The 26403-nt window shown below is 47.1% G+C and overlaps 1 protein-coding gene across 1 annotated transcript in view; it reads right to left on the bottom strand.

Annotated features, from left to right (window-relative positions):
* LOC129709863 (transcription factor HIVEP3) overlaps positions 1-26403 on the bottom strand; it is a 269420-nt gene that overhangs the window by 242483 nt on the left and 534 nt on the right. The window lies entirely within an intron of this gene.

The following is a 26403-nucleotide window of genomic DNA, read 5'->3' on the forward strand; positions in this document are numbered from 1 at the left end:
AACTGCAGATGCTTGAAAAATCGAAGGTAGACAAAAGTGCTGTAGAAACTCAGCGGGTGCAGCAGCATCTATGGAGCGAAGGAGATAGGCAACGTTTCGGGACGAAACGTTGCCTATCTCCTTCGCTCCATAGATGCTGCTGCACCCGCTGAGTTTCTACAGCACTTTTGTGGTCTATACGATGCCTTATAAAGCCTCAGCATTATACCCATGCTAAAAATAGGCAGGTTTGGGGTGAGCTTGTGAGGTGCAGAGCAAACTGAAATTCCCTCTACTCAGCGAAGTAGCAAAACTAACTCACTCGCTTATTTCCTCCCACTTGCTGACTCGGAGAATATCACAAATAATCGAAATTGCAAGCTACAGTTTTCTGTGCATGAATGCAGGGACGGTGAACGATGACAAAGTGTGTCACGGAGTAACAGCCTGAATAGTCATCCGCCGAGTCATTTGCAGGTGGGAAGAGTGGCAGGTGACGTTTCGGGTTGAACGCAAACCGCCATCTATCAAAGTTACCCAGAGATGCCGCCTGACCCACTGAGTGACTACATTGTGTCCTTTTCACACTGGTTCTGTGTTCTCCCACTTCCTTGTTTGCTCCGCACACACCACAAGCAACGTACAGCGACCAATTAACCTGCAAACCCACACGTCCTTGGGATGTGGGAGGAAACCGGAGCACCAGGAGGAAACCCACAAGGTCACGGGGACAATGTGCAAACGTCATACAGATAGCACCCGAGGTCAGGATCGAACCAGGGTCTTTACAAGATGTGCTGCTGTGCCACCAGTTGTGTGTGTGTGTGTGTGTGTGTGTGTGTGTGTGTGTGTGTGTGTGTGTGTGTGTGTGTGTGTGTGTGTGTGTGTGTGTGTGTGTGTGTGTGTGTGTGTGTGTGTGTGTGTGTATATGTGTTGTGTGTGTTGTGTGTGTGTGTGTGTGCGCGTGTGTGTGTGTGTGTACGTGTGCGTGCACGCACGTGTGTGTGTGTATGCATTGGCCAATACACAAACTGAGGGTTTGATGCTGATGGCAGATATATAAACAGAAACATATTCTGCTGTTCACACTCTTGTATGTTGTGTATTAAAAACACAATCGTGTCAACGAGCCCATTATTCCAGCACGCTGAGCTGCACAGGCGGACAGCAATTTAGCGCAAACAAATCTATAACAATTCATTACAGGAAGAAGAATATAAAAATAATGAAATAAATAAGACTCAACAGATTCCAAGGACAGTGAACATAGAGTTTAGAGCAGAGCCGCACGGTTGTGCAGCGGTAGAGTTGCTGCCTTACAGCACCATTGTATTGTATTGTATTCAAATTTATTGTCATTGTCTCAATTTGAGACAACGAAATGAATTTGAGACAACAAAATGAGACAATGAATTTGAGACAACGAAACCCAGAAGGCTGGGTTCAATCCTGACTATGGATGCTTGTCTATACGGAGTTTGCACCTTCTCCTTGTGACCGCGTGGGTTTTCTCCGGGATCACCGGTTTCCTCCCATACTCCAAAGACGTACAAGTTTGTAGGTTAAATGTTTTGGTATCATAGTAAATTGTCCCTAGTGTGTGTGTGGGATAGTGTTAGTGTGTGGGGTTGTGTTAGTGTGCGGGGATCGCTGGTCGGCATGGACTTGGTGGGCCGAAGGGCCCGTTTCCGCACTGTAACTCTAAACTAAATCAAGTACAGCACAGGAACAGGCCCTTCGGCCCACGGCATCCATGCCGAACATGATGACGAAGCTTATCGACCGGCTCATTTCTGATGTACATACATGCTCATTGTTCCCAATGAATTATAAAGGTTGTCTTCCAGGAGCAGTCAGACATACATTGAATATTGAATTGAATTGAATTGAATTGAATATTTATTACATGTCATTTGAACCTCAGTGAGGCTCAAACGAAACTTAGTTTCCACAGCCATACAAACAGAGACAATTCCTACAAGACAAACAAACAATTCAATTCACACAAACATCCATCACAGTGAATCTCCTCCTCACTGTGATGGAAGGCAAAGTCTTTTCTCTCCCCTGCACCATTTTTCTCCCGATGTTGAAGCCCCAGGCAGGCGTTGGTAAGTCCCACGGCCATTTTAGGCTGCGCGGGCCTAAACATCTTACGAGGGTCACACATACATCTCCCCTGCTTCAAGACGCCTCAAAGTGCTTTACTTCAAGTCAACCACATGTGCAGTGTCGAAACTGATGAGTCAACTTCAATGCAGCAAGTTCCACAATGTGGTAACCATTGTGAGGTTAGTTATTAATAAATTCCAAGCAAGACACATGCAAAACTAATCCCATCCCACCTCCCCCCTCCCCTCCCCGCACCCCCATTCATCCACCCACCTCATCAACAACGGAAAACATCAAACTCACGCGTGTGAATAGATGGATTCCTAATGGAGACGCAAACATCTACTGCTTAGTATTAGGAGACAAACATCAACTACAGTGCAACGTGGGGAGAAGGCAGGAGAATGGGGCTTAGAGCGAAAGATAGACGATTCAATTTTTCAATGATTCTACTTTTAGTTTTAGTTTTTTTAGTTTTAGAGATACAGCGCGAAGAGAGGCCCTTCTGCCCATCGTGTCCATGCCAACCAGCGATCCCCACACACCAACACTATCCTACACACACACACTAGGGACAATTTACAATTATGCCAAGCCAATTAACCTATAAACCTGCACGTCTTTGGAGCGTGGGAGGAAACCGAAGATCTCGGAGAAAACCCACGTGGAGAATGTACAAACTCCGTACAGACAGCACCCATAGTCGGGATCGAACCCGGGTTATGGCGCTGTGAGGCAGCAACTCTACCGCTGCTCCACCGTGCGTCCCAATGAGCCTTTAGCTATGATTGAACAGGAGAGCGGACCTGATGGGCCAAATGGCCTAATTCTGCTCCTGCGGCTTATGAATTATTCCAGCCTTACGTGACTCCAACTGGTTGTCACTCGACCCGTAATGACGTGGACATGCTTACGTCCTGATATTTTATACAACAATCAATAGAAGTATCAACCTTGATATTTATATTCCCTGATGTTCATGGTCACTTCAATCCTAGCAATCAAGATCAGGTTGAACCTCAGAGATAAAATGTCTTTGAAACACCCTCAAATACAACGTCAGGTCTAAGTGCTACTGACACGCCTGCTAGGACCAGAGGTGATAGACTCAGTATTAAAAGACGTTCCTTTAGGTCGGAGATGAAGAGGAATTTCTTCGCTGGACTTTTGAAGAATGAGGGGGACCTCATTGAAACATACAGAATAGGGAAAGGCTTGGATAGAGTGGATGTGGAGAGGGTAGACGCAAAATGCTGGAGTAACTCAGCGGGCCAGGCAGCATCTCTGGAGAGAAGGAATGGGTGACATTTTGGGTTGAGACCCTTCTTCAGACTGATTTACTCCGGCATTTAGTGTCTACCTTAGATTCAAACCAGCATCTGCAGTTCATTCTTACATGTGGATGTGGAGAGGATGTTTCCATTAGTGAGAGGACTAATTAAAGGACTAATTAAAGGATGGAGAAACTCAGCGGGTGCAGCAGCATCTATGGAGCGAAGGAAATAGGCAACGGTTCGGGCCGAAACCCTTCTTCGGCCCGAAATGTTGCCTATTTCCTTCGCTCCATAGATGCTGCTGCACCCGCTGAGTTTCTCCAGCTTTTTTGTGTACCTTCGATTCTCCAGCATCTGCAGTTCCTTCTTAAACGACTAATTAAAGGATGTTCTTTTAGGAAGAAGATGAGGTGGGTGGTGAATCTGTGGAATTCTTTGTCACAGAGGCTGTGGAGGCCAAGTCAATGGATATTTTTAAGGCAGAGATAGATAGATTCTTGATTAGTATGGGTGTCAGGGGTTATGGGGAGAAGGCAGGAGAATGGGGTTAGGGGGGAGAGATAGAAACATATAAAAAATAGGTGCAGGAGTAGGCCCTTCGGCCCTTTGAGCTAGCACCGCCATTCAATATGATCATGGCCGATCATCTAAAATCAGTACCATGGTGCTGCTTTCCCCCCTCCATATCCCTTGATTCCTTTAGCCCCAAGAACTAAATCGAACTCCCTCGTGAACTCCCTCTAGATTAGCCATGATTGAATGGCAGTGTAGATTGGATGGGCCGAATGGCCTAATTCTGCTCCTATCACGTGAACTTATGACACAGTCATGTGAGGTAGTGTTCCATGCACAAGGTGCTGTTAAAGAAGGGGGATGGTAACATCAGGTTCATGTTAAAGTTTATTATAATAGGCACAAGCGGAGTAAGGAGTAGGTCCAATGCAAAGTCTTGCTTGCTTTACAGCACCAGAGGCCCGGGTTCAATCCTGGCTATGGGTGCTGCCTGTATGGATGTTTGTACGTTCAACCCCGTGACCTGCGTGGGTTCTCTCCAGGAGCTCCGGTTTCCTCCCACACTCGAAAGACGTACAGGTTTGCAGGCTAATTGGCTTTGGTAAAATTGTAAATTGGCCCTAGTGTGTGTAGGACAGTGAAATAATAAAACCCAGAAACTTGTTTTCAAAACTAAGATCGTGCAGGGCCTGCAAAAAGGCTGCACCTAAAATATGGCACAGCCTTTTCTCTCGCACCATCCATCAGGTTAAAATTAGACAAGGCTTAGAGAATAACAGCTTGATCTGTATGTGTCTGGTGCATTTCCACAGCGCTTATGACCTTTGAACACTGTGAAAGAAAGACTGTCTGAATGCCTCAGCCAGTGGTTGACTGTCAGAACAGTACAGTCTTCCCTCCAGTGTACATTCTGTTGGAGTAGTTTAGTTAAGTTTAGAGATACAGCTCGGAAACAGGCCCTTCAGCCCACCGAGTCCACGCGCCAACCAGCAATCCCCGCACATTAACACTGTCCTACACACACTCTAGCGACAATTTTACATGTATATCAAGCCAATTAACCTACAAACCTGCATGTTTTTGGAGTGTGGGCGTAAACCGAAGATCTCGGAGAAATCCCACGCGATCACAGGGAGAACGTACAAATTCCGTACACACAGCACCCGTAGTCAGGATCGAACCAGAGTCTCTGGCACTGTAAGGCAGCAACTCTACTGCTGCGCCACCGTGCCGCCCTAGATTACACATTCACGTCCTGGAATGAGGCGTGAACCTCAGTTTTATGACTCACACACACACACACACTACACACACTACCTACACACACACTCACTACACACACTAACTACACACACTACACCCACACACACACTACACACACACTACACACACACACACTCACTACACACACTAACTACACACACACACACTACACACCCACACTACACTACATTACACACACACGCAAACTACACACACACACACTACACACACTACATTACACACACTACATTACACACACACGCACACTACACACACACACTACATTACACACACACGCACACTACATTACACACACACGCACACTACACACACACGCACACTACACTACACACACTACACACACACACACAAACACACACTATTGTAGTATTCATTAACGCCCGATTCCCATGCTGACCTTTCTGTTCTGGGCCTCCTCCATTGTCAGATTGAGGCCACAGGCAAAATTGGACGTGCAGCACCTCATATTTCTCTCGGGCAGCTTACACCCCAGCGGTAATTTCTCTCATTTCAAGCAACCCCTGTATTCCCTCTTCTACCAACCCCTCCCCTTGTTTAGAGTTCAGAGACAGCACGAAAAGAAGCCCACCGGCCCACCGGCCCACCAGCCCACCGGGTCTGCACCAACCTGCCATCCCCATCACTTGACACACACACTGGGGACAATTTACATTTATAGCGAGCCAATTAACATATAAACCTGTACGTCTTTGGAGTGTGGAACCGAAGACCTCGGAGAAAAACCATGCGGTCACAGGAAGAACGTACAAACGCACAAATTCCGTACAGGCAGCACCTAAACACGCGATCTAACCCGGGCTGCTGGTGCTGAAATCGTTGTAAGGCAGCAACTCTACCGCTGCAACACCATGCCGCCCTATCATCCTATAGTTCCACTGTCTACATCCCAACATGTGTATTCCGTTTACAGGCCTGTTATGCTGCTGTAAACTGGAATGTCCTTGTTGTGTTGTAGGTTGGCTCTTGCCTACTGTACTCAATGCCAGCACCCTTACTCCCGCTCCTTGGTCAACATATCTTCTGTCAGAACAGGGCAGGGATCAAACGCAACAGAAAACGGGTCTGTGTGATTCAGCAACTCAACGAATAAACTGTACGACTGTCAAGTGTGCATCTTTGATCAATAATTTATGAGCTTTCAACATGGTGAAATGTTTCATTATAATGCATGACTTTCAAATCACATCATTGATTGGTATTAATTGGAATGATAACTTCAAGCTGAACGTTTAGTCCGCCTGTTTAATTTGACATGCAGGGGAAGAGAGCTCTCCGAGATATTATCGTGAGGGTGGTGTGAAATCAATGAGTTTTGCCCATAGCTCGGGGGTGATCAGACCACATGAATGTGTGGCAGTTGAATTGTGGATGACACAAATTTGAGTTTCAGTCCTTGCCCCTTTCAGTTCCATTCAGCTGCCCTGAAATGGAGCAGAATTACAGCGTCTCCATTTAAGCTGCAAAAAGTGCAGAGAACATTTACGAGGATGTTTAGCTTTCTATTCGTTTAGAGATACAGCTCAGAAACAGGCCCTTCGGCCCAAGCTGCAAAAAGCGCAGAGAACATTTACGAGGATGTTTAGCTTTCTATTCGTTTAGAGATACAGCTCAGAAACAGGCCCTTCGGCCCACTGAGTTCGTGCTGACCCAGCGATCCCCGCAAACTAACACTGTACGACACGCAGTGGGGACGATTTACATTAATACCAAGCTGATTAACCGACAAACCTGTACGTCTTTGGAGTGTGGGAAAAAACTGAAGATCTCGGAGAAAACCCACGTGATCACGGGGAGAACGTACAAACTCCGCGCAGTCGGGATCGAACCCGGGCCTCCGGTGCTGTAAGGCAGCAACTCTACCGCTGCGCCACCCTCATAACCCAACGGGGCCTGACCTATAGCGAAAGGTTACAATTGAGCCATCCAACGGGTACAGATACAGGATGAAGGGAATAACGTTTAGTGCAAGATAAAGTCCAGTTAAGTCCAATTAAAGATAGCCTGAGGATCTCCAATGAGGTAGATAGTAGCTCAGGCCTGCTTTCTAGTTATTTTAGGAAGGAACTGCAGATGTTGGTTTAAACATAAAAACCTGGAGTAACTCAGCCGGGCAGGCAGCAACTCTGGAGAGAAGGAATGGGTGGCAGGTTTGGAGGGATATGGACCAAGCACAGGCAAGTGGGACCAGTGTAGCTGGGACATTGTTGGCCGATGTGGGCGAGTTGTGTTTCCACACTGTATCACTCAATGACCGAAACGTCACCCATTGCTTCTCTCCAGAGATGCAGAGAACACTATACTATACACACCGGGGATAATTTACAATTATACCAAGCCGATTACCCCACAAACCTGTACGTCTTTGAAGTGTGCGGGGAAACCGAAGATCTCGGAGAAAACACACGCGGTGGCGGGGAAAATGTACAAACTCTGTACAGACAGCACCCGTAGTCAGGATCGAACTGGGGTCTCCAGCGCTGCAAGGCAGCAAGTCTACCACTTCGCCACTGTTGGATAGTTCAGTTGCTTGATGACAGCTGAGATTTCATCTGACGCACCATTGTCTAATTTATCCAGCTTATGATATGAAGTTGCATCGTAATAGAGACTTTCTTCCCGTTGCTCTGGCAAATAATAATATTCCGAACAACATCACTGAAAACGGGATGCCCATTATCAAACTGCACTGAATTGTCTCCCATGTTTCCTGCGTACTAGTTGTAATATGCTTCAAGAGATCCTAAAGTCGCAATCACTGACTACAAAAATGCATAAAATGATCACAGGAATGGGAGCCCATGAAATGCATTATGTTGAATTATGGCCCTGTCCCACTGTACGAGTTCATTCAAGAGCTCTCCCGAGTTTAAAAAAAAAAATCAAACTCGTGGTAAGCACTGAGAATGGACATAGCGGGTACATCGGAGCTCGGGGGCGTCTCTTAGCGGCTCGCAACGCTAACGGCAGGTACTTGGGAAGACTCGCTAACGGCAGGAAAGCTCGGGAAGACTTGTGAAGATTTTTCAACATGTTGAAAAATGTCCACGAGAGCCCCGAGTACCGACGAGTGGCCATTACCGTAAATCTCCGAGTTCGAATCAGGGCAAACTCGGGAGAGGTCTTGGAATGAACTCGTACAGTGGGACAGGGGTTTAAAGAGGGCAATTAATTTAGCATGAATTCTTTGGCTGAGCCCTATGGGTCACTAGCTTTTGTTTTAAGTTAGTGATCTGGGCATGTCTCAGATCTTAGTTTAGTTTTACTATACAGGGTGAAAACAGGCCCTTCAGCCCATCGGGTCCATGCCGACCAGCAATCACCCATACACTAGTTCTACCCCACACAATAGGGACAATTTACAGATGACAATTAACCTACAAACCTGTACGTCATTGGAGCACCCGGAGAAACCCCGGTCACAGTGAGAACGTGCAAACTCCATACAGGCACCACCCATAGTCGGGATCGAATCCGGCTCTCTGGCGCTCGTAAGGCAGCAACTGTGCCACTGCGCCACCCTGACTGTGACACTGTGCCACGCATCGCATTGTCTGGAACTTAACACAGGCTTCCATTAACATGGCACACTTGGTAACAGTCATCTCTAGAACAACCATCTCTGTGGTGGCATGTTGGCGCAGCGGTAGAGTTGCTGCCTTACATCGCTTGCAGCGTCGGAGACCCAGGTCCGATCCCGACTATGGGTGCTGTCTGTACAAAGTTTGTATGTTCTCCCCATAACCTGTGTGGGTTTTCTCCGAGATCTTCGGTTTCCTCCCACGCTCCAAAGGCCGTGGACAGGCTAATGCAGGAAGATTGTTCCCGATGTTGGGGGAGTCCAGAACTAGGGGTCACAGTTTAAGGATAAGAGATGAGAGGTTGAGGATGTTGAAAGACATTCTTGCCATAGAGGGAGTACAGAGAAGGTTCACCAGACTGATTCCTGGGATGGCAGGACTTTCATATGAAGAAAGACTGGATAGACTCAGCTTGTACACGCTAGAATTTAGAAGATTGAGGGGGGATCTTATAGAAACTTACAAAATTCTTAAGAGGTTGGACAGGCTAGATGCAGGAAGATTGTTCCCGATGTTGCGGAAGTCCACGACAAGGGGCCACACACACACAGTTTAAGAATAAGGGGGAAGTCTTTTAGGACCGAGATGAGAAAATCAGTTTTTTACACAGAGAGTGGTCAATCTGTGGAATTCTCTGCCACAGAAGGTAGTTGAGGCCAGTTCATTGGCTATATTTAAGAGGGAGTTAGATGTGGCCCTTGTGGCTAAAGGGATCAGGGGGTATGGAGAGAAGGCAGGGATGGGATACAGAGTTGGATGATCAGCCAAGATCATATCGAATGCCGGTGCAGGCTCGAAGGGCCGAACGGCCTACTCCTGCACCTATTTTCTATGTTTCTACGTCCAAAGACGTACAGGTTTGTAGGTTAATTGTCTTGGTATAAATGCAAAATGTCCCTAGCATGCGTAGGATAGTGTTAACGTTCGGGGATCGCTGGGCGGTGCGGATTCAGTGGGCCGAAGGGCCTGCTTCCGCTCTGTATCTCTAATCTAAATTGATGATTGAGTGGGGACCTCAAAACTGGCCCGACATGGACAAACAGCAGGTTGAATGGGTACAATTCGAGGCAAAGGACGGTTTTGTCCAGTGTGGTGTTACAGGGTGGAAGTATGTGGTGTGTAATTCAAGAGATTTCTCAGCTCATTAACTTCAAAAACAAAAGTCGGAGACCTCCAGGTTCTCCGACTGAATTAATAGCCCTCTTAATTCAGCATGAGCATGTTCACGATCTTCTGCAACAGCAATCCAATTAATAAAGTTCCCGAATTTCTCGAGGCCGCTTCTCGCAGCCTCAGGATGTCCTGAGCTTGGATGTCAGGCAACTGTATCCTCATGGAATCATAGAAAGTATGTTGCGGCACGGAGGCGCAGCGGTAGAGTTTCCGCCTCACAGCGCCAGAGACCCGGGTTCGATCCTGAATACGGGTGCTGTCTGTACGGAGTTTGTACGTTCTCCCCTTGACCTGCGTGGGTTTTCACCGAGATCTTCGGTTTCGTCCCACACTCCAAAGACGTGCAGGTTTGTAGGCAAATTGGCTTGGTATAAGTGTAAAATTATCCCTGGTGTGTGCAGAATGGTGTTAGTGTGCGGGAATCGCTGGTCAGTGCGGACTCGGTGGGCCGAAGGGCATATTTTCCGCGCTGTATCTCTAAACTAAACTAAACCTCTCCTGATAGCTCAGGCCCTCAAGTCCTGGCAACATCCGCACTCTTCAACACTATCTTTCCTGCCATAGATCCCCACATGGTTTTGGTTGAACCAGCGGGCCGCTGAGGTTGATATATCAGGTTTTCCAAACTACTTTCCGCATTCGGCATCCTGTTGGCTTTAAATATTTGGCTGAAAATCCAATTTATACTTCGATTCACCTATAAAACCTGAAAGATGCGTTCAACATGCTCTGGCATCTGCTCCACCCGTTCTCCACCCGTGAAACAGATGCCTGGAACAAAACTAAATGTGCATCATCTAGAGCTGAGAACCATTAGAATCATAACGGGAAGGGAGTTTAGACAGACGTTTCATCGGTATGTCTACCTGTGACATAGGTAGGTGCACCTGGTTGGTAAACACTAATGCCCCTGTCCCACTTAGGAAACCTGAACGGAAACCTCTGGAGACTTTGCGTCCCACCCAAGGTTTCCGTGTGGTTTCCGGAGGTTCCCAGAGGTTTTTGTCAGTCTCCCTACCTGCTTCCACTACCTGCAACCTCCGGCAACCACCTGCAACCTCCGGGAACCGCACGGAAATCTTGCGTGGGACGCAAAGTCACCAGAGGTTTCCGTTCAGGTTTCCTAAGTGGGACAGGGGCATAAGTCTCCTTCCCATTCCCACACTGATCGTTCCTTCCTAGGATTCCTCCGTTGTCAGGGAGAGGTGAGGATAGACGCAACTTGGCAGAACAGCATCTCATATTTCGCTTGTGGGCAGCTTTCAGCCCAGTGGTATGAATCTTGATTTCTCCAACTTCAAGTAACCCTGGCATTCCCTCTCTCTCCATTCCTCCCCCACCCAAGTCGCACCAGCTTCTCGTTTACACCCAGCAAACAGCTTACAATGGGCCCGTTTCATTTATCATCGTTACTTTTTTTGCATATCTTTCATTCATTGGTATTTAACTCTCTACATCATCGTCTATATCTCTCGCCCTTCCCCCTAACTCGTCTAAAGAAGGGCCTCGATTCGAAACATCACCCATTCCTTATGTTCAGGGATGTTGCATGTCCCGCTGAGTTACTCCAGCTTTTTGTGTCTTCCATCCATAGCATCATACAGCGCAGAAACAGACCCTAACTTGCCCACGCCAACCAACATGCCCCATCAACACTTGTCTCACCTGCTTGCGCCTGTCCCATATCCCTGTAAACCTACCCTGTCCATGTACCTGTCCAAATCTTTTTTAAACATTGTGATAGTACTTGCCTCAACTATCTCCTCTGGCAGCTCATTCCAACCTACCACCCATTGTGTAAAAAGATTCCCCCTCAGGTAACTCAGCGAGTCAGGCGGCATCTCAGAATTCTGAAGAAGGGTCTCGACCCGAAACATCACCTATTCTTCATCTCCAGAGATGCTGCCTGACCCGCTGAATTACTCCAGCTTTTTGTGTCCACCTTAAGCTTTTCACTGTACCTCAGTACACATGAGACTAAACTAAATGAAAAGTGTCCACTGTGCTTGTCAGGGGTGCTGTACCATTGTAATTATTCTTTCCCTTGGGAAGGAGTTAGTAATTTATTGGGGGGGGGGGGGGGGGGGAGGGGGGGAGGTTCAGAACGGGGTCATGACGTCTGAATTAGCGCTGGACATTTCGGAAACAGTTGCCACTGCCCGAGTAACAAGAATCCTGAGTTCGCCCGAGAAGCCGTGAGCCCAGGTGCCAATTGAAAATGTCAAAACTGTAGTCAATGGACAAGAGTATTACGGTTAAGGCACAAATTAACTGCAATCCTGCCAACTGCTTTAACAGGCTCGTGTTCTGAAGAGTGGAAACAGATTGAGTGGAGAAGGAGGTGCCGCTCATCTCGTGTGGCTTTCGCTGCTAATATGGCTGCAACCTGTAATCACTGCTCCCATTGTAAAGTAGAACATGCAGCAGCTAACTTCAGCACAGGGCAAACCCAGACACATCAATGTAATAAATTCCTTCACTGATGCTCACCAAGGGATAAATATTCCGCTGGGAATAATCCCTCTCCTCTTGTTGTACCTCAAAGCGCCCGACTGTAAAGATGGGATGGACTTGGACATCTAATAGCCATATATCTAAAGATCACGCTCCTTCAGTATAACTCCACAGAGGCTGCTCCTGAATATGTCATCCGCACCCATAGGCCTTTCATTATAACACCCTAATCGTCAGACCCGATAGACACAGTCTGAAGAAGGGTCCCAACCCGAAATGCCACCAATCCATTTCCTCCAGAGATGCTGCCTGACCCGCCAAGTTACTCCAGCACTTTGCGGCTATCTCAGGTATAAACCAGCATCTGCAGTTCCTTTCTTATTACTAAAATAATACCAGGCAGTCTGACAGCGGCCCGTGAGATTTTAATCAGGTTGAGATTCCGTCTCTGGCTCCGATACCAACCAGTTACGTCCCATCCCACTATACGCACATCACAAAGTGCTGGAGTAACTCAGCGGGTCAGGCAGCATCTGTGGATGGAATGAGCATTTTGGTTCAGGACCCTTCAGACTGTTGTGACGCCCATCTCCAGATGTCCATCCATTCTCTCCACAGATGCTGCCTGACCCGCTGAGTTACTCCAGCATTTTGTACTTTGCTCAAGATTTCTGTAAACCTGTCCTATCCATGTACCTGTGTAAATGGATAAGTGGTTTGGAGGGATATGGACCACCTTTGACCGGTACATTCAGGTGTGCCGTATCGGGCCGTATCACAGCACGGTTTGCGAACAGTGCCATCCAAGACCAGTAGACATAGGCTCATGCTGAAGGGGAAAAGATTTAATAGTAATCTGAGGGGTAACTTTTTCCACACAAAGGGTGGTGGGGGTTTGGAACGAGCTGTCAGAAGAGGTAGTTGGGGCAGGGACTATCGCAATGTTTAAGAAACAGTTAGACAGGTACATGGATAGGACAGGTTTGGAGGGATGTGGGCCAAATGCGGGCAGGTGGGACTAGTGTAGCTGGGACTTGTTGGCCAGCATGGGCAAGTTGGGTCAAATGGCCTGTTTCCACACGGTATCACTCTATGACTCTATTCCAGACTCTGCCGTTCCCTGTGTCTGGTTCACTTTCCAGCCACTATCTCACACTCGGAAGATCTCCAAGAAGAGAAGTGAAATTAGTGTTTAAGAAGGAGCTGCAGATGCGGGAAAATCGAAGGTACACAAAATAGCTGGAGAAACTCATTTATTTTGTGTACCTTCGATTCTATTTCCTTCACTCCATAGATGCTGCTGCACCCGCTGAGTTTCTCCAGCTTTTTTGTGTACCAGTGAAATTAGTGTTTGACGTTAACTGGAAAATTTGCTCATCTTCACTGCAGAAATCATTCGCTGGAAAGAACGTTCCCTTTTTACTGCTTAATTACAAAATCGGGAGAGGAATAGATCGGGTAAACGCACAGAGATTCTTGCCCAGAGTAGGGGTACCGAGAACCAGGGGACACATTGGTTTAATGTGAGGGGGAGGGAAAGATTTAATAGGAATCTGAGGGGTTACTTTTTTTGCACAAAGGGTGGTGGGTGTATGGAACGAGCTGCCGGAGGAGGTAGTTGAGGCAGGGATTATGGCAAAGTTTAAGAAACAGTTATACAGGTACATGGATAGGACAGGTTTAATGGGACATGGGTCAAACATAGACAGGTGGGACTAAACATAGACAGGACAGGTGGGACTAGTGTAGATGGGGCATGTTGGTTGGTGTGGGCAAGTTGGGCCACTGGGCCTGTTTCCATGCTATATGACTCAAGCTACCATCTTGTTGCACCCTCTCCAAGGATAAATTTGAGTGTTTGCTAACATTCTTTGAAATGTTTTACCGCAAGTAAGATTTGCATTGTGCTTGCACCTTACAGTAACTGAGCATACAACAATAAACCCGACTAGACTTGACTGAAGCAAAACTTTATAAAGCAAGACAGTTTGTCAAAAGGCACAATGGCTGTTGAGTTTCAGTGCATTCCCGTCCACCATTAGTGTTGCGCTATTCATTATGGTTATAAAAAAATATCTATCTAAGTTGGAGGCACAAACCTCAAAGAGTCAACAGCATGCAGCAAAAATCTGTAAATCAAACATTTGAATATCAGGCAATTATTGTATGGAGCTACGTTAAAACAGCATTGCATTGGGATTCGGAGAATGTTGACCAACCAGGGATTTAAAAAAGAATCAGTCTGCAATTTTCCCACGGATAAAGCAACAATAATTGTAATTTGACACCAAAATTCGCATGGATTAGTGCCTCTCAAAAATGCATCTTGAGGAAAACATGGAATGTTGACCAACAGAATGTTACACCGTGTCACAGCCACCAACTGAACAAGGGTATGTTCAGTAAGTGAAGGGCACAGCGGTAGAGTTGCTGCCTCACAGCGCCAGAGACCCGGGTTCGATCCCGACTACGGGTGCTGTCTGCACGGAGTTTGTACAATCCCCCCTGGAATGGGAAAATTGCAAATCACCCGTAGTGTGTGTAGGATAGCGTTATTGTGCGGGGATCGCTGGTCGGAGCGGACTCGGTGTGCCGCAGTGGCCTTTTTTGTGAGGTGTGTCTCTCAACTAAAACTAATGAATTGTGCCATAGGGGTTAAATTAAGATAGGCACAAAATGCTGGAGCAACTCAGTGGTCCAGGCAGCATCTCTGGATAGAAGGAATGGGTGACGTTTCGGGTCGAGAAACCTTCTTCAGATCTGGCCCAAAATATCGCCCATTACGTCCCGCTGAGTTACTCCAGCATTTTGCGCCGATCTTCGGTGTAAACCAGTATCTGCAGTTCCTTCCTACACACAGGGTTAAATTAAGAACAGTTTTTCTTGGCAGTTAATGCCCCTGAGTTCATGATTTCAAGGAGCGTTCCAATTAATGCGCCTTGTTTGATTATTATGGACAGAATGGCTGAGATACTGAAGCAGCAGTACATGAGCCAGCCCCTCAAGCTTGCTCACAGATGGACACACATTATTTCCCCACGTGCAGGTACAGTAGGGGGAGCAAAGTCTTCAGCAAGGAGGCACGGAGGAAAGAAAATCAAAACCAGGCTGTGGACGGTGATGAAAAGAAACACCTCTTCATGTTTAGGTGATCTGAAACATTTAACCGTTCAGCTGTAGTTAGTGGATAGCTTGGGGAATGGGGGAAATTAAATATTTCAATATTCTGACAAGCAGATTTTCATTCAGTGAGGGTTTTACGACACAGAGTCATAGAGTGATACAGCGTGGAAACAGACCCTTCAGCTCAACTTGCCCACACTGGCCAACATGTCCCATCTGCACTAGTCCTGCCTGCCTGCGTTTGCCCCATATCCCTCTAAACCTGTCCTATCCATGTACCCGTCTAAATGTTTCTTAAACGTTTACGATAGTCCCTGCCTCAACTATCTCCTCTGCCAACTCGTTCCATGCACCAACCACCCCTTGAGTGAAAAAGTTACCCCTCGGATTCTTCTTAAATCTTTACCCCCATCAGTTTAAACATATGTCCTCTGGTCCTCGATTCCCCAACTCTGGGCAAGAGACTCTGTGCGATTACCCGATATACACCTCTCATTTTTTTTAATACACATGGGTAAATGACGAAAAGGTGGGCAACAGCCGACACCTATTATTACCTCATGGCACAGTGGCGAAGGGGTAGAGTTACCCGATCCTGACCTCGGGGCTTATCTTTGTGGAGTTTGCACGTTCTCTCTGTGACCACGTGGGTTTCCTCCAGCTGCTCAGGTTTCCTCCCACACCCCAAGACACGTGGGTTTGTAGGTTAATGGCCTCTAAATTGCCCAGAGTGTGCAGGGAGTGGACGAGGAAGTGGGATAACATTGCACTTAGTGTGAAGAGGCGATCGATTATTTACACAGGTACTGGGTTAACAGGTTAGTTATTTTAATCTAATGTTACGTGTATAGTGAAAAACTTCTGTTGCATGTTAACAAGTCTGCTGAAAGACAATACATGACTACAACCGGGCCATCCACAGTGTACAGATACATGATAAAGGGAACAATGTTTAATGTAAGATAACGTCCAGTAAGGTCTGATTAGAGATAGTCGGAGGGTCTCCAGTGAGGTAAATAGTAGCTCAAGACCGCTCGCTAGTTGTTGATAAAATGGTTCAGTTGCCTGATAACAGCTGGGAAGAAACTGGAGGCATGGTCTCGAACGGGCCGAAGGGCCTGTTTCCACACTGTATCTTTCAATCAATTCAATGTTTCCAAAAACATGAAGCTGAATGACTCTCCCCTATTCCTGGATATATCTCCCTAGTCAATGCAGTCATGTGTTACTGAGTAAGATTCACTATAGCACCAGGAGAGCTCAGTGCAATGTCCCAGCTTGATTAACATCAGCTTTCATGATGCCGTCTGCAAAATCCCGCAATGCCATGGAGATGTGAAGTGAAAATTATGCAACAGTTGTGAAGCATGAATGTGTGGAAAAAAAGTCATAACAAATATCACACTTCAAACTAAATTAGCCCACTGCTGAGAGCAGCCATAATTTCAGCACTTACTGTAACATTCAGAACTGGCTGCCAGTGGATTTACTGTTGCAAGACAGGCAAGGACAGAAGTTGGACAAAAATGCTGGAGAAACTCAGCGGGTGCAGCAGCATCTATGGAACGAAGGAAATAGGCAACGTTTCGGGCCAAAACCCTTCTTCAGACCTTCGATTACGAACATCTGCAGTTCCTTCTAGGACAGAAGTTATCTTGACCTCTTCCACAGTAAAGATGTTGGACTTTTCAGTGATACCCAACCTCCCTCTGGTGACTTTTTGACTTAATCTGAATTAGTTCAGCTTTAGTTTTAGTTCATAGATACAGCGCGGAAACAGGCCCCACGGCCCACTGAGTCCGCACCGACCAGCGATACACACACACACACACACACACACAAAAAAATCCACTGTTTTTTAACATTTACCCCATGCCAATCAACCTGCAGGTTCCATGGAGACCATTCTCTTGGCAATTCTCATGGTTTGCTCACCCCTCCCAACCTACCCGCTCCTCTCCCCATGTTCTTTCCCCTGCAACTGCAGAAGGTGTAACACCTGTCCCTTTACCTAGCTCACCTCCATCCAGCCCTTCCAGGTGAGACCAGGGTTCACTTGCAGCTCTTCCAACCTTGTGTGTCGTATTCTGCCCTCCTCTACACCGGCAACACCAAAGGTGGACGTGGCGACCATTTTGCCGAGCACTTGCGTTCTGTCCACCAAGCTCTGCTGCTGCTCCCGGTCACAAACCATTATAAAACTCCCCCTCCCATTCCCACATTGATCCTTCTGTCCATGGGCTATTTTACTGCCAGGGTGAAGCCACATACACACACACACACACACATGCAAACTGAAGGAACAACATCTCATATTCCACCCGAGTAACCAACATCCCAAAAGTATGAACACAGCATTCTCCAACAGATTTTGCCGTGAACCTGTCCTTTTCCTCTCATGCTTACGTCCATTTCCCATCACTCCAATCCTTAAGTTTCCTCATTTCCTTTCCGGCCCTCTCTGTCCCCTCCCATGCACCTTTCCACCATATCCACCACCAACTTTTCATTTTATTCCTCCTATTCTTTCATTATTTGACACCCTTCTCCTTCTCGCTTCTACCCCTTGGCACTATCTCACCTGTATCCACCTAACATTTAGAGTCATAGAATGATACCGCGTGGAAACAGGCCCTTCGGGCCAAACTTGTCCGCGCCGGCCAACATGTCCCAGCTACAATATGGATGAGAAGGGAATGGAGGGTTATGGTATGAGTGCAGGCAGGTGGGACTAAGGGGAAAAAAAAAATTTGTTCGGCATGGACTTGTAGGACCGAGATGGCCTGTTTCCGTGCTGTAATTGTTATATGGTTATATGGTTATACACTAGCCCCACTTGCCCGCATTTGGTCCATATCCCTCCAAACCTGTCCTATCCATGTACCTGTCTAACTGTTTCTTAAACGTTGCCTCAACTACCTCCTCTGGCAGCTCATTCCATGCACTCACCCTCACGCAGACTCCTATTAAATCTTTTCCCCTTCATCTTAAACCTGCTGTATGTCCCCTAATCCTCGATTCACCAACTCAGGACAAGAGACTCTGTGCATCTACCCAATCTATTCCTCTCATGATCTTATACACCTCTGTAAGATCACCCCTCACCCTCCTGCGCTCCATGGAATAGAGTCCCACCCTGCTCAACCTCTCCCTATAGCTCAGACCCTCTAGTCCTGGCAACATCCTAGTAAATCTTCTCCGTACCCTTTCCAGCTTGACAACACCTTTCCGGGCTTTGCAACTAGGCAGGCTATATCCCATTCCTGCCTCTCTTTTCCAGCATTCTCTCCCCCACCCCATCAATCTGAAGAAGGATCCTGACCCAAAACGTTGTCTGTCCATTCCCTCCACAGATGCTACCCAAGTTCCTCCAGAACTTTGTTTCTTTGCTCAGGGACTTCAGTTATCTGAATCATATCTGGGATTATTTTCTTCGGAGCGGAGAGGTTCAAGGGGAGTATGAGGTGATCCAGGTTACGAGTTTCCACTAGAGGGAGAGTCTAGGACCAGAGGTGCAGCCTCAGAATAAAAGGACAAATCTTTGGAATGGAGATGAGGAGGAAATTCTTTATCCAGAGGGTGGTGAATCTGTGGAATTTATTGCTACAGACAGCTGTGGAGGCCGTCATTGGGTATTTTTAAAGTAGAGATCGACAGATACTTGATTAGTAAAGGCAACAAAGTTATGGGGAGCAGGCAGGAGAATTGGGTTGAGGGAAAAATAGACCAGACACGATAGAAGGGCAAGGTATACGCGATGGGCCAAATGGCCTAATTCTGCTCCAATGTCACATGATCCTTATAAATCGTTATTTAGGACTCAGATGAGAGATTTGTTCACTCCAAAGGTTCCAAATCTCTGGGAATTCTCTTTCCCAGAGAATGGTGCATGTTCAGCTGCAGATGTTCAAGAATTAAATCAACAACATTTGGTTCAATTAATCGCAGTTTATGGGGAAATCATAGCAGATTAACGGGCAGCATGTTGGCGCGGCGGTAGAGTTGCTGCCTCACAGCGCCAGAGACCCAGGCTCCATCCTGACTACGGGTGCTGGCTGTACGGAGTTTGCACGTTCTCCCCGTAACCTGCGTGGGATTTCTCGGGGATCTCCAGTTTCCTCCCACATTCCAAAGAGGTACAGGTTTGTCGGCTAATTGGCTTGGTAAAATTGTACAACTTTGACTAGCGTGTATAGGATAGTCTTGGCGTACGCGAATCGCTGGTTGGCGTGGACTCTGTGGACCAAAGGGACCTGTTTCCGTGCTGTATCGCTAAACCAAACTAAACATTAACCACCATCTTGTCCAATGACAGGGCAGTTGTGAAAAAATAACTTTCACGCCTATTCCTGTCCCAACTTCTCACTGAATAATCTGCTGATAAAACTGAACCTCAACCTTACAGCATCCAAAATCAACTCACAGCCACACTAGGTGCACGGAGTATGGGGAATCGAGGACCAGAGGACATAGGTTTAAGGTGAAGGAGGAAAGATTGAAAAGGAATCCGAGGGGTAACTTTTTCTACACAAAGGGTTGTGGATATATGGAACAAGCTGCTTGAGGAGGTTATTGAGGCTGGGACTAGTACCACGTTTAAGAAACAATTAGACAGATACATGGATAGGACAGGGTTAGAGGGATGTGGGCCAAACACAGACAGGTGGGACAAGTGAAGATGGGACATGTTGGTTGGTGAGGGCAAGTTGGGCCAAAGGGCCTGTTTCCACACTGTGTGACTGATTCTAATTAAGTTCACTTTTAAAGTTCGACCCTTCACCGAACACATAATCTCCCCCCATATACCTGCGCTCATTCTCCATTCCCTGCCCACCAATTTATTTTTAAAATGATTCACGCTACACAGCTACCAAGTAAAGAAGTGCTGCCCCCTAAACTTCAAAGCTGATCCCCTCTCATCATCCTCTATCAAGTCCTTTCTGCAGTGCCCTACAACCTTTCTCAACTCATGCTGTCCCGGCGCATCAGAGGGTAGTTCACATCAAATGTACCACCATGCAAGTGTTAAAGATGTAAATATATCGCAGGAGACTGCAGTTGCTCCAACTCATGATGACAAACATACACAAACATAGAGGGACGTCACACTCCAACATGTCCAGGGCTGACCCACAATACCATGGGATATACGTTGCAGTGATGTAACCGAGTTACGTCAAACACCCACACAGATAGGAGTGCTGCCTTCACACAGACCCTGCTCATAATATCTCGTGCACCGACTATCAGCATGGACCTCACCATCGTGTCACATAGTCGATATATTATGTCGCAAACCGGAACTCCCGCAGAGCCCATGGCGGACTGAGCCCGTGCACCGCGAGTCGATGGAGATCGCGGCTGGAGATCGCGGCTGGGGCGGTTGATGAGGGCGCCGACCAGCGGATGAGGATGGACCACGTGAAAGTGATGATGTCGCTGCTGAGGGAAGGAACCAAGGAGGGGGGGGACCGCCTTGGGGGGCGGGGGACAGAACATCGGGGACCTGGCATGGGTGGATCGCCGTGAGGGGATGTGGGTGTGGGGTTGAACAAAGGGGGGACCTGGCGCGTTCCAGAGGGGGATTTGTAACTTTGTAAACGCCCTTTATGTGGCAACTATTTGCATACCTGGCTAGGTACGCAAGCAAGGAATTTCACTGTGACTTGTCACAGGTGACAATAAAGTATTCAATCACAACCACGACATATATAATTACACAACCCTCTACTGACCCAAGTGCAGCATTTCAAGATACAAGACACAAAGAATTTATTAGCCAAGTATGTAAGAGCAAACGTTGCAATTTCTCCACAACTAAAACATGGGTTTGGTCATTGCAACCCGTGATAATTTTAGCGAGCGCTACAAACCAACTGAATATCGTGGGTGAGCGATATTCACTCGAGGGGATTATACCTGGATAACTGTGCTACTGAGAAACCATTTTACATTAAACTGCAAATCTGGCAACAGTGCACAATATACATGATGATATAACACACAGGTGCAGGCAAAGAGTGCAAACACACATTGAATTACTTTACAATGTTAGACAGAGTGCCAGAGTAACTCAGCGGGTCAGCAGCTTCTCTGGAGAGAAAGGATGGGTGACGTTTTGGGTCAGAACCCTTCTTCAGACTGCTGTTGAATTCGGCTTCAGAACTGCTGCACTATTGGGGGAAAAAGTATGACTGCTGGACAAAAAGTAAATTAAAAATCGCAAAGTCTGTAGACTATGTGGTCAAAATAATTGGGCATTTGATATGATGGTCAGATCAAACCAATTAATGATTACACAACGATGATTAAAAATAGAGTTCCTTATAACCAAAAATATATTTTGGGAATCAAAGCAGGTCAGCAGTGCAATGGTTGGATTCAATTGTAAATGTTTTCCTAAAAATTTGAAATATATAAAATAGTATTCCTGCCATGTTTATAGTATAGAGTGATACAGCATGGAAACAGGCCCTTCGGCCCATGCCGACCACAATCACCCGTACACTCGTTCTATCCTACACACTCGTGACAATTTACAGGGAGCAATAAACCTGCATGTCTTTCGAATGTGGGAGGAAACCGGAGCACCCGGAGAAAACCCTTGCGATCGCAGGGAGAACATGCAAACTCCACATAGACAGAAATCAATTGTTTAGTTTAGAGATACAGCGCGGAAACAGGGCCTTCCAACCTCAGAATCCGCGCCAACCAGCGATCCCCGTACACTAACATTATCCTACACACTAGGGACAATTTACAATTTTACCAAGCTAATTAATCTACAAACCTGTACGCCTTTGGAGTGTGGGAGGAAACCGGAGATCCCAGAGAAAACCCACGCAGGCCACGGGAGGAACGTACAAACTCCGTACAGACAAACAACCATTGTCAGGATCGAACCCGGGTCTCTGCCACTGTGAGGCAGCAACTCTACCGCTGTGCCCCACCCCGTGCAGCCCCTGGTCAGGATCGAACCCAATCTCCGCCACTGTGAGGCAGCAACTCTACCGCAGCGCCACCGTGCTGCCCCTGAATAGCGGTCTCAATCATACATAGCAGTAAATATGTCCTGCAACCTCACACTCGTTTGCCCATGTTGAACAGTATCTTTACAAAAGGCAGCTAACTTAAATCCTGCACTTGCCCACTCTCTAGCATGGAATGACTTCAACTTTACAATGCATCGGGAAAGAGTGAGCTGTCTGGCGGGAGAATGAACAGTGTTGGGTTTCAGAGAGAGACAGAGAGAGAGCGACAGAGAGAGAGAGAGAGAGAGAGAGAGAGAGACAGAGAGAGAGAGACAGAGAGAGAGAGAGAGAGAGAGAGAGAGAGAGAGAGACAGAGAGAGAGACAGAGAGAGAGAGACACAGAGAGAGACACAGAGAGAGACAGAGAGAGAGAGACAGAGAGAGACAGAGAGACAGAGAGACAGAGAGACAGAGAGACAGAGAGACAGAGACACAGCGCAAAGAGCATGAACTAGAGCGAACAGGATCGAAAGCGAGAATGCGAGTGAGATCGAGAGTGAACTAGAGAACATGAGGGCCATCAAGAGAGCGCAAAAAAAGCAAAGGAGCGAGCAAAAGTGAGAGCGGGGGAGCGAGAGAGAGGACCATGGTGTTTCAGGTGAGGAGCCAGAAAGACCCGCTGAGAATCCCACAGGTAACAAAGGAGAACGAGCTGTTCACTCGTGGACCCAATTAAATGTTCTTGTTTCCTTGAGGCCTTCATGCTGAATGAGAAAGTGAAACTACTTAGCATTTGATGCAGGGGGCAAAATGAGAGATGGACAGAGTCGGTAAAGAAAAATACAGAGGTGAAGAAACACAGTGGGGCATCTCTGTGTTGGGACATCTCTGCACTAAAGAAGGTTCTGAAGAAGGGTCTCGACCCAAAACATTCCACATTCCTTCTCTCCAGAGATACGGCCTGTTCCACTGAGTTAATCCAGATTTTTGAGTCTATCTTCGGTTTAAACCAGTCTCTGCAGTTCCTTCCTACACGGTACATAGAAGCATAGAAATTAGATGCAGGAGTAGGCCATTCGGCCGTTCGAGCCTGCACCACCATTCAATATGATCATGGCTGATCATCCAACTCAGTATCCTGTACCTGCCTTCTCTCCATGCCCTCTGATCCCTTTAGCCACAAGGGCCACATATCTGCAGCCGAATCAAAATGTGGCTGATGATGGAGAAACAAGGAACTGTAGATACTGGAGTCTAGAGCAATGCACAAAATGCTGGAGTAGCTTCTTCTTCTTGTGTACGGCGTGCACAGCCTAAAGTTGTCGGACAACTTGTTCTATTTGATCTTATTTGATTGTGCACGCAGGGTTGATTGCATTTGTCGAAACAGGGCGGACCACGTGAAGGTTGCAATCTCCCATCCCCTGGAGTAGCTCAGACAGCACCTGTGGAGGGCCTAATCCATGTTCTCCAGAGATGCTGCCTGGCCCGCTGTGTTACTCCAGCGATCCGTGCAGTTGATGACAGGCTGCGTGAGAGAGAATTCATTAAATGGTGCCTGGGTGACCAGTGTCTCCATCGGAAATGGACCTCATCACCAAACAGGGAGGCAACAAACGTGTAGGAAGGAACTGCAGATGCTAGCTTAAACCAAAGATTAAACACAAAACCCTATTTCCTTCGCTCCATAGTTTTGCATCATGTTCAACGTAGACAGTTGGTACAAGACTTTGGTGAGGGAGCAGCTACACTCATGTTCAGTTTTGGTCACCGTTATAGCAAAGATAGCGTTAAACTGGAACGGGTGCAGAGAAGATTTATGAGGAGTGACGTTGCCAGGACTTGAGGGCCAGAGCTACAGTAAAGATGGAGTGGTTGAGAAGGCTAGGACTTTATTCCTTGAAGCACCAGAGGACGAGGGGTGATCTTATAGAGGTGCATAAGATCAGGAGAGGAATGAATCGGGTAAATGTACACAGACTTTTACCCAGAGTAGGGAAATCAAGAACCAGAGGGCATAGGTTTAAGGGGGAAAAGTGGAAAGATTTAATAGGAACCTGAGGGGCAACGTATTTTACACATAGGTTGGTGGGTATATGGAACTAGGGAAGTCGTTGAGGCAGGTAATACCACAACATTTAAAAAACATTTGGACAGTACATGGATAGGATAGGTTTGGAGGGATATGGGCCAAACAGAGTCAGGTGGGACTGGGGTAGATGGGGCCTGTTGGTCGGCATGGGCAAGTTGGGCTGGAGGTCCTGTTTCCACACTATGACATTATGGACTGAAGGGTCTGTTCCTGTGTCTACAGGTGACCATCCTAGTTTCCTGGCCCTTGATAAATAGACAATAGACAATGTGCAGGAGTAGGCCATTCGGCCCTTCGAGCCAGCACCGCCATTCAATGTGATCATGGCTGATCATCCCCAATCAGTGCCCCGTTCCTGCCTTCTCCCCATATCCCCTGACTCTGCTATTTTTAAAGAGCCCTATCTAGCTCTCTCTTGAAAGCATCCAGAGAACCTGCCTCCACCAGGCAGAGAATTCCACAGACTCACCACTCTCCATGAGAAAAATTGTTTCCTTGTCTCCGTTCTAAATGGCTTACTCCTTATTCTTAAACTGTGTGTGGCCCCTGGTTCTGGACTCCCCCAACATCGGGAACATGTTTCCTGCCTCTAGCGTGTCCAAGCCCTTAACAATCTTATAATGTTTCAATTGTTCTTTTGCGAATGGAAATACATCTCAGCGGCTACCTCAATGAACCCTATTATCATGTAGAATACCCCCATCAGATCACACAAACCCCCCCTCCTCTCGCTGATGCCCCCTCTGCTGTCAACACTCGCTGGGAAGGTACACTGGTGCTGTCTAACCAGAAGGCCCCAGCCCAACATGTTCACGTTCATGAAAGCAAAAGCAAACGTGATGATCGCACAAATACAAAAATCACATTTTACCTCAGAATTTACAAAAAAAAAAAAACAAATTTCTGTTCCAGCATAAATGCATTTGTTCAAAATTTCCATTGAACAAGTCACGTAAACCTGCGAGTGTAAATATGTCTTTTCCCCCATTATAAAAAAAATATTACTCTTATTTTCATTCTTAAAATTTAGCTGCAGACTTGTGCAATGATGTCATCAACCACCTATTAAATGAATGATCACTGGCCAACGAGTGATATGTTGCTATGGTACCGACACTATCGACTGGTACCTCAAGGGTTACGATGGAGCTGCTATAGGTTTATTTCCCCCCCTTTCCCTGTTCTGTCATTGCTCTGAGATGCACTTGAGGCCTCTGGAATTGTCTTGAGGTGCCCGAGTGAGCCCCATACTCCCAATCAGACCGAGCAGTGGCCGAACTCAAGACACAGCAGCATAAAACCCAAAAGGCAGTGAAATCCAGCAGCCGGCATTCATTTTATTCCAGCCAGCCAAAATGCGGACTGCAACACACGCTGACTCTTGGTTGAAGTCTCATCCCTCTCCTGACACCATCGTTCCCTTCTCTCCCTCTCTCCGTCCCTCCCTCTCCATCGCTCCCTGCTCTCCCCTGCTCTCTCCACTGCAATATCTTGCCAGCTACACAGAGCAGAAGCATCCTCCTCCACCTCCTGCAGCCACCTGCCTTTGGAGGGAGGCAGTGTGTGCTGATGTGGAGATGATTTGATTTCTTATTTTCATTTGTGAGAGGGGAGGGAGGGGGGAGATGAAGTGAGGGAAGGAACAGGAGATGAGGGTGAATGGAGACATTGAGTGGAGGGGGGGTGGTGGTGTGTGGTAGAGTAGTGGAAATATTCCATTGACATCAGCTCAGGCAGGAAGGATTTAAATTGTGTTTTGAAAGCAGAGGTGGTGGTGGGGAGGGGGGGGGGAGTGTAGAATCATTCATCACAAACAGGGTGAATATACT

Source organism: Leucoraja erinacea, chromosome 26 (genome assembly GCF_028641065.1).
Source record: "Leucoraja erinacea ecotype New England chromosome 26, Leri_hhj_1, whole genome shotgun sequence".
Classification (NCBI taxonomy): domain Eukaryota; kingdom Metazoa; phylum Chordata; class Chondrichthyes; order Rajiformes; family Rajidae; genus Leucoraja; species Leucoraja erinaceus.